The 15,863-nt window shown below is 37.6% G+C and overlaps 1 long non-coding RNA gene and 2 pseudogenes across 1 annotated transcript in view; 2 read left to right on the forward strand and 1 right to left on the reverse strand.

The window, feature by feature from the left end:
- Window positions 1–15,863, forward strand: part of LOC141546696 (uncharacterized) — a 213,295-nt gene that overhangs the window by 78,255 nt on the left and 119,177 nt on the right. The gene's annotated exons all lie outside the window — the stretch shown is intronic.
- Window positions 2,306–6,620, reverse strand: LOC141546207 (signal peptidase complex subunit 2 pseudogene; annotated as a pseudogene).
- Window positions 6,619–8,257, forward strand: LOC141546211 (serine/threonine-protein kinase RIO2 pseudogene; annotated as a pseudogene).

Consider the following 15,863-nt stretch of genomic DNA (forward strand, 5'->3'; position numbering starts at 1 on the left):
TGGGCAGATAGATATAATTCTAGTCTATTATTCCCTCTCTGAGGAGAGCCATATAGATCACCCTTATGCGTCCCTCAGAGTCTTCCCTGGAGAGGGGTAGAAGAGATTCTATCTATTAATATCTCCTTGTGACCTATATTTATTTAGATAGACCCATGTAGACACCCATACACATAGCCAACATGTGCAATGGCACTTCTCCCCTACTCTCATCTATTAGGATTGTTGCAACAGATGTTCTTGGGTTTTGGTTTTGGTTTTGTTTTGGGTGTGGTTATCTACCTGAAAGTATGCTTTATATTTATCCCTATGGGATTTCACTTAATTATATTCAGCATAATGTTCTAACCTGTCAAAATTCTTTTGAATTCTGATATTGTCATCCACTGTTAGTTATGACTTCCCAGCTTTTTTTCATCTGTGAATTTGAAGTGTTTATCATCTATACATTTATCAGACCTTTATTTTTTAGGCCTCTAAAGTATTTATTAAAAGGATCTATCTTCAGTTAGTATTTTAACCTAAGTTTTTAGAGATGTGCTGTCTTCTGCCCTCTGGGAACTTATAATCTCAGACAATTAGCTATAAACATTTACTCTATGAACATTTAGGCTCTAATGGCCATTCTATAACAGAAAAACAATTTAAAATTATAGATTTTCTCACTTTTTTCAATTTTTCATATGAAAATCTCATTGTCCTTTCATTGTAATACATTTTCTCTATTTTTTAATATTTGTTTTGTCTTGAACAAATTGAAAAATTGAGATTTTCAATTTTCTAAAATGGAAATTTTTATTTAGACAATGGCATTCAATAAGGAACACAGAAGAGAAATTGAGACATGTGGGAGTAGAGAGTAGTGAGTATTTGGGGAGGGAGCCATGGATGATCTAAAGAGAACTAAAACAGTTATTAGCTAACGATTTGATTGGTTATACTCACAAAACTTGACCTCCAAAAGGAGATTCTTTCCTAATCTCTTAGGGTATTGTGATGGGTATTGAATAATATTGTTTTTTAAAATCTCTTCCCAAAAATACCCATATGTGCAAAAATATGTATAGCATCTCTTTTTGTGGTATCAAAGAATTGGAAATCGAGGGTAAAGCTGTCAATTGGGAAATGGCTGAAAAGGCTGTGGTATATGAATGTAATGGAATACTAATCTGCTATAAGAAATGATGAGCAGGCAGATTTCAGAAATACCTGGAAAGATTTAGATGAACCAATGCTGAAAGAAGTGAACAGAATTAGGAAAACACTATACACAGTAACAGCAACAAAGTGCAATGATCAACTATGATAGGGTTTTTTAAAGTTGTTTGTGTTTATTTGTTTTTTGTCAATGCAATGAGTCAAGACAATTTCAAGGAATTTATGATGGAAAATGCTGACTACATCCAGAGAAAGAACTATGAAGTCTTAATGCAGATTGAAATATATTATTTCCATTTTTTTTGTTTTTCCCTTTTGTTTTGAGTTTTCTTTCACAACATTACTAGTGTGAAAATATGTCTAACATGATTGTACATGTATAACCTATATTAGATTGCTTGTTGTCTAGGGGAGGAGCGAGAGAAAGGAAGACAGATAAAAAGTTTTGAGTTCAAAATCTTATAAAGATGAATGTTGAAAACTATCTTTTAATGTCATTGGAAAAATAAAATACTATTGAGTTAAAAAATAAAATCATCTCCCAGTTGAGTCAAATACACACAAATTTAGAAAAAAACAGTAGGTCTGCAAACAGAAACTGCTATACCAAAAGGTTTTGTCTTGAATCCCTAAAGGAGGCAGTGCTTGGGATAAAGAAGAGATGAATAGGTACAACAAAGTCAGCAATGTGGGGAATAGGTTAAAAAATAAAAAAAGAGGTGTTCATGGCAGGAAGCTGTGTAGTATAAAGCACTGCCGGGTACAAAAGAGGAAGTCTATAAAGCTTGAAGCAAAAACTCTGTCTCAAGGTCCTTGATAAGTCAAGAATCTTTTTATCCAATCACAGAGGTCAGGGAATGACCAGAATGGCAGGTTAAAGCTATGCAGCCAAACAGACCAAGTCTGACTATAAGCTAGATACCCACTTCCAGTCTTTGGTTCTGTGTTAGGAAATCTTACTGATTCAGAGAGGGGTAGGCTTTTATAAAAATTAGATATTTAAAATTTATTTTATTTTAGCTTCTGGCTAGTGTGTGTGTGTGTGTGTGTGTGTGTGTGTGTGTGTGTGTACATATGTGTGCATGTAGATGTGTTTTATTTTCCATGGTTATTAGCAGAAAAGGCAGTTGTTCCTGAAGTGACTGTTTCATTTTCCCCTCTCTATGGCAGGGCTGTCATGGTGCTTGGAAATCCCAGGCTCACTAGCACTTAAGACCAGCATTCCACTCTTAAAAAACTTAGTGATGGACTTGATCAACTCCAGTTCCCTTTGTTGTTTCCTTTTGCTGATGAAATCAGCTTCAAAGTGTACTTGCCATCATACTTTTTAAGGCAGAAAGAGAGCTACCCAACCCCAGCAAGATATATTCCTGATGAATCTTTTTCCTTTCCTACAAGGAAAATGCTTTTCTCATATAAGGTGTAAATGGTAAGGATCCCTATCATGATAAAACAGGACATGATAAACATGGCAGGAATAAGCTTAGAAGTTGGAAAAGCTGCAGGGAGCCTGAGACCAAAGTCATAATGGCAAAGAAACAGCAGCTAGTAGAGATCATCTCTAGGTGGTCATCAATTAGACCAAAATTTTTCACATCTTGTATTTTTCTTGATGCACTTTTTTAGCCAAATTGTCCAAAGAATTGTCAGTGATAGTCATCTCATTGATCATTTTTAACAGATTTATAAATAGCTCACTTTTCCAATAGTCCACTCCTTGTTGTTGATAATTTTCTCTATAAGCTGGGATGATAGGGCTGACATCCCAGTAAGATTGAAGTTTCTATAGCTATGGTCATGACCTAAGTCCCATTTCCCCTACAGTCTCAGAACTATCTTGTCTCTTTATAACTGATAAGGACTTTGCCTGGGGATCGATGTTGTCTATTTCAATTCTGCTCCCCTTCTCACTCCAAACCCTTTAAAGGCCTAGCATATTGATGGAATTCATGGAACCACCCATGAATCAATGTGGAGAGAGAGAGAGAGAGAGAGAGAGAGAGAGAGAGAGAGAGAGAGAGAGAGAGAGAGAGAGATACACATACAGAGAGAAGAAGGGAATGAGGGAGGGGGGAATAAAGAAGGGAGAAAGGAGAGGAGGAAGGAAGGAGGAAAGAGGGAAAAAAGGAGGGAGGGAGGGAAGAAGAAGAGAGGGAGAAATGGAGAGAAGTAAGAAGAAAAAGTAAAGAAAGAAAATAAAAAGAATGTACTGTGACATTCCTTTAAATTGTTAACATTTAAATGTGACAATTCATAAAAATTTAGATCATACAAATTTAGAAATGTTAGTTAGAAATACATATGCAGGGGTAACTAGATGGTGCCGTGAATAAACCTGAGTTCAAATTTAGTCTCAGTCTGTTAGCTACAACACTTACTAGTTATGTGACTGGGTAAGTGACTTAACCCCAACTGCCTCACCAGAGAAAGAAAGATGCATGCATGTGTGTGTGTGTGTGTGTGTGTGTGTGTGTGTGTGTGTGTGTGTGTGTATGAGTGCTACAGAAAACAAAATACTCATATCTTTTCTAAGGATTCCTATAATATTATTATTATCCTTATTAATATTACTAATGAAAAACCCATTTTGAGCAATAAACACCTACATGATATCAGTTTTAACATCTATTTGTAGCATGGGAAAATCCATGGCAATGAATCCTAAATATGCCCAAACAAGACTTTTATAATATTGAGACATTTGTACTTTTGTCCTTGTTCTGTTTTCCAGTAAGTTACTTGATTAAATGCAATTGTGTTACTAATCACTGGAGGGTATTGATGATTTAAGTTAGATACTGTCGCTGGTGATTGCCACTGGGAGAGCACACATCAGAATGGGAGCTTATGCTGACAGCATTAGAGAAGCATCCTTTTGAATCTGAGGGTGATGCCCTAGAACTTTCGAGTCTAGATGTTCAGGAAACCGGACTCAGTTCAAGTGAGACGTGTGCTAAGGATCTTCAGCTGATCAAGGCTCCATATAAAAACGGAACAGTTTAAAATAATAATTAAGGATCAAATCACTGGCACCAGATATCATGGAGAGATTGATCAAAAGAGATTCTGTAATGAAGAGATGGAAATTGGGGAACTTTTCATTCACTGCAGTGGCAAAGATTTCTCATCTACTGCAGGGGTTCATAATATGTAGTCCATGACTTTCTTTTTTAAAAATATTTTGATAATTAGATTTCAACATATTTGGTTTCCTTTGTCAACCTCTGCAACTTATTTTAAAACATTCTTCTGAGTAGCATTTACTAAGTTCACTAGAATGAGAAAGAGATCCATGACATAAAAAAAGATAAGAATGCTTTATCAATTGAATCCCTAAAAGGCGTAATTAGGTGACTAGAATTACACATGAGAAGATTGTTATCCTTTTTAAACTAATAGACAATAAATCCTTGTAATTTAGATACAAACACCAACCATCTGCAGGAAGTCAACAAATAACTACACTAAATCTAACAACAGGCAGAATTAGTGATGACTTTTCAAGTCAAGGTAAAAGCATTTATTAAGCTTTCATTATGTTCCAGGCACTATTCTGATACAAGCAAAAAGATAGTCCCTATCCTCAAGGAGTTTACATTCTGATGAGGAAGACAATCACAAAGGGAATCTGAAAAGTGTTGGGGGGAGGGGGTAGAGAACAAAACCATGACAGAATATGATGGAAAAGTCTGGAAAGTCAAAAGCAGGACTAGGAAAATGAAGAACAGTTGAGGTGGCCCAACCCATGGATGGAATCCCCAGGAAAGAAGTCAGCACTGTGAGAAGGGGACTTGCAAAGTGGTGGAAAGATGTTCGAGGGTGAGAAGGCGGCTGAGTCATGGTAGCAAAGGGAGCCAGAAGTACAGCAGGGAGAGCAATGAAGAAAATCATCCAGATATTACAGGGAGTCATAAAAATTTAAGAATGGCATTTTTCATAGATTTTCCAAATATGGTATAGTTTCATTACAAACTACTTGAAATGAAAAGCTTTCAAAATGTAGAGACTTAGAGACAGAGATTAGAGCCATGAGGTAACAAAATGAATCACATGCCATCCTGACTACTACTAGAGTTGTCCTAAAAATGCTTTTCAGGACATCTCTGGAAGAGAAGTTAATATCACAATACAAAAGGCAGTTTATTTCATCCACCCCTGTAATAAATAGTCTGCAGAACATTAACTATACATTCACATTTATAATATAATAAACATGTAACATTTATATAACTAACTATAATGCAGAACATTAACAACTATTAACAGTGGGATAGTAACGTATCATCAGATCATTTCTCCCTGAAACCCATAAAAATGTGGGAGGAAGGAGATAATTGTGGGAAAAAATTAGTGATTCACATTTATATAGGGTGTCCTAAAAGTCTTAGACCCATTTTAAACTATTAAAGCTTAAAACTGCCCTAAGACTTGTGTATGTAAGTGTGTGTGTGTGAGTGTGTGTGTGAGTGTGTGTGTGAGTGTGTGTGTGTGTGTGTGTGGGTGGGTGGGTGGGTGGGTGTGGGTAGTGGTATGGAACACAAACATTTATTAACTGTCTCCTATGTGTACTCTTGGGACAGCTGAGTGGCACAGTGGATACAGTGCCAGACCTAGAGTCAGGAAGAAACTTCTTAGTTGTGTGAACCTAGTCAAGTCACTTCATCCTGTTTGCCTCAGTTTCCTCATCTGTAAAATGGGCTGGAGAAGGAAATGACAATCCATTCCAGTATCTTTGCCCAGAAATTCCAAATGGGGTCATGAAGAGTTATACATGATTAAACAACCACAAAAAAGTGAGCCTTACAAATATCATGTTATTTGATTCTCACAACAACCGAGGTATGTTCCATTTGCAGAAGAGGAAATGAGGTAGACAGAGAAAGCTGTATCACAGATCTAGTAAATATCTGAGGTTGTATTTGAACTAAGGTTTTCTTGACTCCAGGCCCAGCACTGTATCCTGTATATTGCTTTAACATTTGCAAAGTGCTTTACAAACATTTTTTTATTTGATCCAAAAATATCACTATTAGCCCTAAGCAAAAGACAACTTGACAAACTCACTAAAGTAGTTAAATGTGAAATTTATCCTTTTATATACTTATAGATAATTTCTTACTTTCTATCCCTTTTCTCTTTCCTCACCCCACTAGAATTTACTCCTTTTCCTTCTGGGATACTTTTTAACTTGTCAGAGAGAATATTGTAACTGAAAATTTTTCAAAAATGAATGTTGTAAATTATCTTTACATGTAAATGGAAAAAGAAAATACTATTAAAAAAAAAAAAAAAGAAAAAATCTCAGAGTAGTAAGTGTATGAAGAGTTATTGAGTGCATCCTACTTCCAGGTTGAGTTTACCATTGCTTTGCTGCTACCCGTGGAGAAGAGGTTGTCCCTCTTGTTTGCAGGAAGCCCCCACTGACAGGATTGTTGGGACTGGTTGTCTCTTGGAGCAGCCATGGGGAAGGTGAATGTGATCAAGTTCTACTACCTGACATGGGATGACCTCAGGGTTCTGATGGTCGAAATGAGCATGAAAAATCGTCAAATCTTCTAGTTTGGTTTTCTCCATTGCTAGCCTTAAACATGATGTTGTAATAAGCTTTTGAGAAAACTGGTGAAATATTACCATTCATTATGAATGAACTTAAATTGTCCAAGATTCTCAACTGACCAATGGGGAGTGTGATTACCTCACTTTGAAAGCAATTTCTTCAAGACAGGTTTGACTTTGTTGGAAACCAGATGAGTTTTGTCAAAAAAAAAAAAAAATAGGATATTTACATTGTTGCAAACGAAGGGGAGAAACAGTTTACATTAAAAATTCACAAACTGGGAAAGACTATTTCATAATTTGAAAAACAAATGCTATTATCACAAGTACAGACATAAGATATCATGACTTTGTTTATCTCATTTATCTGTCATGGAGGAATTTACCTAGATGGAGGCATTTTATGAGAGGAAATGTCCAGTTCCAAAACTAATTGATTATAATCAACATGCAGAAACTCATAAAAGTGCCAGATATATCATATTGAAGGTAATGCCATAGTATATAATGAAGCCATGGAACTAATTATTGAACTTGCCAATCATGGACTAATTCATGGTGATTTCAATGAATCCAATCTAATTTTGGATAAAGATGACCAGAAAACCATGATTGCTTTTCCACAAATAGTCAACATCTCATCCAAATACCAAATAGGACTGACAAGAGATGCTAAATGGCATTAGAGATTTCTTCCTAAGATGTTGAATTTTAATCAAACTTAAGAGATATTAGGAAGGAGGACTCTCTTGATGTAGAAATATCTGTCAGTGAATATACAAAAGAAATACAGGAAGACTATAAACTACTTTATCCTCTAGGTCCTGACAATGAGAATGTCGAAAGAGATAAAAGATCTAAATGTCCTTCATCATTTGAAAAACTTACATAGAGGGTAAAGATGACTAAGTTAGAAAATGGAAGAAACTTCATAGATAAATCAAATGATTCTAAAATGAGTGCTTCTGAAGACCTGGTACAAAGGCATACAGATGCACTGTCCAAGGATAAGCATCATGAAAAGTATTTTGAAGTGACTGAATTCAGTCACTGCTTAGGAGAAATTCAGGGAGAGATTGTTGAAGGGAAAAGGAGAAGTTGCATAAAACATTCTGAAGCCAATTTTCATGAAGAGGAAAATAGCACGGAAAATATTACCAGGGGAGAAGATCAAATGCATCAAGGAGAAATTCCTACTGATTCTATGGAACATGAAGACGAATGCCCCGATCTGGTTAACTTGTCAGTATTAAACAAAGAACTCAGACCTTTCAGGGATGAAAACTTGGAACAAATTACTCAACATAGAGCAAGAACTGAGAGTGTTACTTCTGCAAGCAGTATTGTATGCTGTGTGACAATTCCTCTGAAACTGGTTAATACAGAAGGTGATCTGCCAATTGACTAAACAAAAAAAAAAAAAAAAGACTATAGTTAGGTGATGGTTACAGAAAAGGAGGCAAATATTTACACCAAACAATGGAGAGAAATCACATATAGCATTTAGTAAATCTTAGAAGCAGCTTGTTTTGGGGGACAATGATTGTGACTTTTTCCAAAAGTGTAGTTTATAATGTATTAGGGAAGAGAGAGATATATTATCCTGAGGATTCTATTTTTCTGCAACTTCAGTTATGTAAATGTGTGTATAACATGACTAATGTGGAAATATGTTTAATATGATTGCACATGAATAACCTATTTCAGATTATTTGCCATTTTGGGGAGGAGGAAGGGAGGCAGTAAGAAGAAAGAATGGAACTCAAAATCTCATAAAAGTAAATGTTGAAAATTATCTTTATATGTAATTGGAAAAAATACCATTATGTGGTAGGGGAAAAGCTTTGACCAAAAAAAAGTGTATATCCAGCTATTCTTTTATAATAAAAAAACCCTCTATTTTGAAGTAATTGTTTTATTTTTCGAGTGAACACTTAAAATTGTTTTTGCTAGTTTAACGAATGAAAACTTTTGGAAAGGCATTTAGGGTCATATTGCATACACTGAATTGTCATTTTTGATCTTCTGGTAAGTAAACATCCTGTGGACATTTGACCAAGAAAATATATTCTAAATATCCAAATGAAATATACACTTAGAGTAATAAAATGAATGACTTCAGAGTTGAAGGAGATCTCAGAATTTATCTAGTCTAACTTGGACCTTTTCAACATCCCCAACAGGTCATTCAACCTCTACTTAGAGCCTACACAGTCATTTTTGACATAATCACAGAAACTTCTCATCTTACACCTACTTTGAAATTGCAATTATAACCTTCTATTTGAGTGTGACCCCAAAATAAGAAATTGTAAAAATATTGTCTGTCATAATTTAACACAACAGTGCAAGAACCATGTAACTCACACAAATAATACCTAGCATGGCGCTATATCATCAACACTTATTTATTGAGTGCAAGGTACAATATTGGTTATTTGGAAGTATCGATAATCAATAATACCCATTTTATGCCTGGGTTCTTGCTGTTTGTCCTTTGTTCTCCAAAAGGATCATAATATCAGGGAAGGGATGCCATTGATGCGGGCATAGCCCCCTTTAAGATTCCTTGTCTGATCTCCAGCTTCCTTTGGGACTGATCTTTGATTTTCAAGATCTGGTCAAGCCAGTTTGGGCTTGTACCCAGCCCCCGCCAGATCTGAGCTGGCTTGGATTTTCTCATTCCCCAACTATCTGCTCAGGTTTCCCCAAAACAGTTTCTTCCTTATCTGAAAAAACCTGCCAAGAATTTGGCCACTGCCCCAGGCTTCTTGAAGCAAATAAAAGAGCCAAGGTGGAATCATCCCTTGGCAGAGAGTTGAAACATGCAAGCACTATGCTTTGCATCACAGACTCTCTGTCCCAACCGCCACTTTTGGTGTATATCTTCCTCTATCTAGTGCCTTTCACTAATCAGACTTTAACCTTGCTTCCAAACCTTGCAATAAACCTTGTTTTGTCAATTTGGTTTTCGGGCCTGTAAATTCATTTACAGGGAACTCTCGCCCCCACTAGACCTGATTTAACTCTGTATCCTTGCACCGAATCCTAAGGGGTTGCAGGGGAGCTCCATGTGACTCCCTGTACCCCAATCCTGCCTCTAGACCTTAATCCTAATCCTAGTGAGGTATATACCTCGTCATTAGGTATTTATCTCATCATTTGGTTCCCTGTTACCTCATCATCATGACATACAAGTGAGTTGGATTTAAGTAAGGGAAGGCTGGCAAGGTCACCAACATCACTTTCCCATCCAGAACCATCTAGGTCTAGTGGCCAAATATAGCTCAGGACGACTGGAGATGGCCCTGGATTCAATGGTTTTTAAGCTAAGTTCTCCAATAGGCACCTACTCTGTAATTGAGCAACTGAGGCAAAGAATTTCCTCTCACCTAATCCCCCCCCCCCAAAAAGAAAATTAATTTAAATAAATAAATAAATAAATCTTGGAGGAGAACACTCTCAGAGGTTTTTGGCCAAAGCAGAAATGATTGCTGTTTACATTCAATCTGAGCCACTGAGGACCCAAACAATGACCAAATGGGGCTTGGCCTGGGGCTTATTGGTGGCCAATGAAAATCAGATCATTTTTGGTTTCAGGTCTGGTTCTTAAGAAAGAAATCTAGTCAGTAAACCCCAAGGTATCTTGGGAGAGTCTGTGCTAAGCACAGAATATTACTGAGGGGAGAAGTCATGTGGAGAAGGGTTCACCTTCCTCACCATTGCCATCAGAATCAAGAGCCCCCGAGGGGCAGCATCCCCTTTCACCAGCTGTCCTGGGATTCCAGCCTTTCCTTATTGCCATCATCCAGATAAACAACTGTGTAGACATTACTCTCCAGTGACACCCACAGGGGAGACAAGCAGGGCTAAATGAGGCAACAGGTACTTTGGGGAAGGGACAAACTGAACATATGTTCAGACAAGTCAAACATCACCAACAGCACTACCTTACCAGCTCCTTTTAGACCCTGACAGACACAGCCTAAGACCATGAACCATCATCCTGGGAAGCAACTCCTCTGGGGATGTAGCCTGGAAACTATAGGTCCTATAGCCACGTCTATTGAAGATTGAGAAAAGAATGTTCTTCTCTCCAGGGTCCTTGACACTGTCAAATGAGTCAACCTCAGAAGCTGATATTTTTGTCAGTGGAAGGGACATTAAAAAAGAGATATTAAGGGCAGCTAGATGGCTCAGTGGATAGAGAACCAGCCCTGAAGTTCAAATCTGGTCTCAAACACTTAACACTTCCTAGCTGTGTGACCCTGGGCAAGTCTCAGGTAAAATTGCCTCAGGTAAAAAGAGAGAGAGAGAGAGAGAGAGAGAGAGAGAGAGAGAGAGAGAGAGAGAGAGAGAGAGACAGAGAGAGAGACAGAGAGAGACAGAGACAGAGAGAGAGACAGAGACAGAGAGAGAGACAGAGACAGAGAGAGAGAGACAGAGAGAGACAGAGACAGAGAGAGACAGAGACAGAGACAGAGAGAGACAGAGAGAGAGACAGAGAGAGACAGAGACAGAGAGAGAGACAGAGACAGAGAGAGAGACAGAGACAGAGAGAGAGACAGAGAGAGACAGAGACAGAGAGAGACAGAGACAGAGACAGAGAGAGACAGAGAGAGAGACAGAGAGACAGAGAGAGACAGAGACAGAGAGACAGAGAGAGACAGAGAGACAGAGAGAGAGACAGAGAGAGAGACAGAGAGAGAGAGAGAGAGAGAGAGAGAGAGAGAGAGAGAGAGAGAGAGAGAGAGAGAGAGAGAGAGAGATATTACTATCTGTTTTGTTGTTTTACCTTAAGGACCATGGGACCTTTCAATCTGACTTGCAGCTGAAACCTTCTATATGTGTGTTAACTCTATGTCCCATTAGAATGTGAGCTGCTTGAGAACACAAACTCTGTTTTGTTTGTATCTTTAGAGCTTAACCCATATAACTACTTAAAAAGTGCTTCATTCATTCATAAAAGACCAAGAAAAGAAATAATCCCTGTAAGTATGTAGATAGATGTTCAATTAAATGCATTTTAATTAGATGACTACCTTGCCTAGTAGACAAAGGAGGGTGGTAAGAGCTGCCAACAAAATGACCATCAATTAACAATATCACTTAGTCAAGACAAGATAATTTCATGGTGAAATTGCTTAATAGAACCACAAAGTTTAGGTGTAAGCCAGAAGAAAGTAAACATTTTCAAAAATATGTGATCCAAATGACAAAAATAAATTAAATATGGGCTCGCAGAAGCAATTGGATCAATATTCTTCATTTCATACCAGACACTGTAGAGTTTTGTAGCTCACTTACTCTTCTCTTCACAAACAACAGGCTGATCTTTATTGGTCTATAAACAGATTAGAGCACTGGGATATAAATCTCAGGACTAGAGTGAACAAAGGAAGGAAAGGTGAATTTTCAATTGAAATGCATCAGACAAAAGACCTTCTGTTTGAATTTTAGAAAGAGGGGAAACTGATACAACCTCTGTCTGTGGCCCAGTGCTGGCGCCCAAGCTGAGCTTCTCAATGGAAATAGGCATTTGATCAGATGTTGAAAGGCATGTATTTCAGTGGATCCCACTGTGAAGAAAACAAGGTGGCTAGGCATTTGGAATCTGAGGCAGTCCACCACCCCCCCTACAAATAGTCCTAGCCTTTCTTGCCTGTTCTCAAGGAGCTTGCATCTTGTTGAGTAATGCAGCAAGTAAACTAATGCAAGGTGATTTGTGGAGGTAGAGAATACTATCACCTGGGTCAATGAGGGAAGACATCCTACCTTGAAGGAAGCTAAGGAAATTCAGTGCTGCAATGATGAGGGAAGGCATTTCAGGCCTTAGAAGCATGAGGAAGCCAAGGGGGCAAGAATTAGAATGCAGAGGGGCAGCTTAGTGGCCAGTGGATAGAGCACCATCCCTGAAGTCAGGAGGACCCGAGTTCAAATTTGGTCTCAGACATTTAACACTTCCCGTCTGTGTGACCCTGGGCAAGTCACTTAAACCCAATTGCCTCAGCAAAAAGCAAAAAAAAAAAAAAAAATTAGCTTCTTGAGGAACCTTTTCAAATCTTATTTCACTCATGTTGCTTTAGTAAGACTACTCTTTATATTTATTCTCTAGTGTAGACTCTGCGAGCTTTTTATTATTTTTTTAGAAATAAAGTTTTTGGGGGGTTTTGTTTTTACATCATAGTTATAGCTCAAGAAGAAACATATATAGTGGAGAGAGCATTGGATTTGGACTCAGGAATTTGAAATACATTTCAGGCACTTATGATCTGTGTGATCCTGGGCAGGTCACTTAAACTTTATGGACTTTTGTTTCTTCATATAGAGGGAAGGGGAAAAAAAAAAAACCAAGCATTTACCAAATACCTGCTATGTCCCAGGCTCCTGTGCTAAGTACTTTACAAATATCTCATTTGATTTTCACACTCCTGGGAGGTAGGTGATATTATTATCCTCATTTTACTATTGAGGAAACTGAGGCAGATGAGTTAAGTGACTTTTTCAGAGTCACACAGCTCTCTGAGACTGGATTTGATCTCAGTTCTTCATGGCACCTTGTCCATCCCCTAGCTGGCTCAATGTAAAATGTATGCTGGACTCTGACTTTTAATGTGCCTTCCATACACACACACACAGATATACATGCAGATGTGTATATGCACACATCTGTAATACATATATGTATATAGGGAGAGAGACAAAGACAGACATAAAGTCAGAGACAGAGATAGAGTCAGACAAATGGAAATAGATAGATAGATACAAGAGAGATATATAGAGACAAAGAGATAGCAAGATAGAGAGACAGAGACAGATAGTGACAGAGAGACAAAGATAGAGGCAGAGACAAATAGTGACACACAGAGAGAATGATGGAGACAGAGAGAGACAGAGAGATAGAAAGCCTGTGATTCCTTCACCCTTGCAGAAATGAATGTGTTCCTGAATCAGAAAAAAACAGTGAAGAAAAATCATGAATTTATTTGATATTTGATAATACTCATAGTGCCCTTCCTCTCTACCCACATCAGAGGGATGTTTCTCCATCCCTTCCTGGGACAAAGACTGGTCATCTCAATTATATAGCATGTGGCTAGGTAATCAGGGTTTAATTAAATTTTGTAAGAATTTCTTAGGTAATCTATCTGAGGTAATAATTTAAGTGAGAAAAACCCTGTTCTTATTCTATCCACTGTACCCCCTTCATCAAGACAAACCCACATTTATACTCCGCTAATTGTTATCAAGAGATTCTGTGGTACTCAGCAGGGTTGGGGAGTAAGCCCATTGCTTCTGCCCACTGCTTCCCCACTTGCAAGCTGGTCCAGCAGTAGTGGTACAACCAGTACTCTTACAGTCCGAGAAGAATCTTTTATTTTTTTTTTATTTTTTATTTTATTTTATTTTATTTTTTTTTTATTTTTTTTTTTTTTTTGAGGCTGGGGTTAAGTGACTTGCCCAGGGTCACACAGCTAAGAAGTGTTAAGTGTCTGAGATCAGATTTGAACTCCGTTCCTCCTGAATTCAAGGCTGGAGCTCTATCCACTGCGCCACCTAGCTGCCCCCGAGAAGAATCTTTTATTCAGTAATTCTCATGAGAAGGGGGTGTTCTCACTGGCCAGACACACATGGGACACAGATGCAGGAGCAAGCTTTATATACTGTTAGTTCAGTTCTTTACTCCTCCCTTTAGGGTTCGGATTGGTCCGATTTGCAATCCCTATATTTTCATCCATTCCATTTATCAAAAAGCTTGTGTTCTGTCATTGTCCCTAGATGGTTTGAGCCGGTTTAAGCCTGAGCCCCTTCCTTAGGACCTTTGTTGCTTAGCCAGTAACTTGACTCACACAGTGTAGACATGTATGTACATATGTCTATATGTTTCTATTTATATGCATGCATACATGTGTATAGGGAGATAGAGAGACAGGCACAGAGATAAAATCAGACAGAGACACAGAGAGAGAGACAGAAACAGAGATAGAGAAAGACAGACAGAGATTGAGTCAAGACACTTCACCTCTCCTCTCATCCTGTTTTGACAAAATCTGTGGAAACCTAACTTCTCATACTCTTCACATTGTATTCTTCCTGTGGTATATTTATATGGTCACTTTCCTCTCCCTTTAGCTCCTCTCCAATATTTCTATAGTAAAAAAGGAAAGATCATTGTCTTCCACTCCAGGATAACAGCCTTTTATCAGGAGGTAATTTCATTTTTTAAACTCATCCATAAAAAGAAAAAACTGAGGTTACTATCTACAAATAATGAGTGGCTGAACTGGAATTAATATTTATTTTTGGAAAATTTTGTGTTATATAATCTTGGTCAAGTCACTTAAAATTTTTGAACTTTATTTTCTTAATCTGTAAAATTGTAATACTACATGTAGCAGCTAACTCACAGCGCTGTGAAGATCAAATGAAATAAAGTGTGCACAGAGCTTTACAAATCTTAAGGTGTTCTATGAGTAGCTATTATTATTACAAAAAGTTTTCCTAATTTTCCTAGTTGTTAGTGCCTTTTCTTTACATGACTGGTGCTAAATGAAGTGAATAGAACCAGAAGATCACTGGATACGGCAATAGCAAGAGTATGTGATGATCAGTTCTGATGGACACGGCTCTTTTCAACAATGAGATGATACAGGCCAGTTCCAATGCACTTATGATGGAGAGAGCCTTCTATACCCAGAGAGAGGACTGTGGGAACTGAGTGTGGATCATAAAATAGTATTTTCACCTTTATTGTGGTTGTTTGCTTACTTTTTGTTTCCTTTCTCATTTTTTACCTTTTTGATCTGATTTTTCTTGTGCAGCCTGAAAAATATGGAAATATGCATAGAAGAATTGCACATTATTTGTTTTTCTGAATGCATTTATTTTTTGCAACGAAGAGTTCTTGGGATGGCACTGAGTGTGGAGAGAGGAGTCCTTGGATAGTTACAGTTGTGTGACCAATGAAGAGAACATAAATAAAATATTTATTTATTTAAAAGCTTTTTTTGTTTTCAAAACATATTCATGGATAATTTTTCAGTATTGATCCTTGCACAGCCTTGTGTTTCACATTTCTCTCTCCTCCCCTCATCCTCTCCCCTAGATGGCACGCAGTCCAATATATGTAATACATATTAAAATATAGT

Source organism: Sminthopsis crassicaudata, chromosome 6, assembly GCF_048593235.1.
Source record: "Sminthopsis crassicaudata isolate SCR6 chromosome 6, ASM4859323v1, whole genome shotgun sequence".
Taxonomy (NCBI): domain Eukaryota; kingdom Metazoa; phylum Chordata; class Mammalia; order Dasyuromorphia; family Dasyuridae; genus Sminthopsis; species Sminthopsis crassicaudata.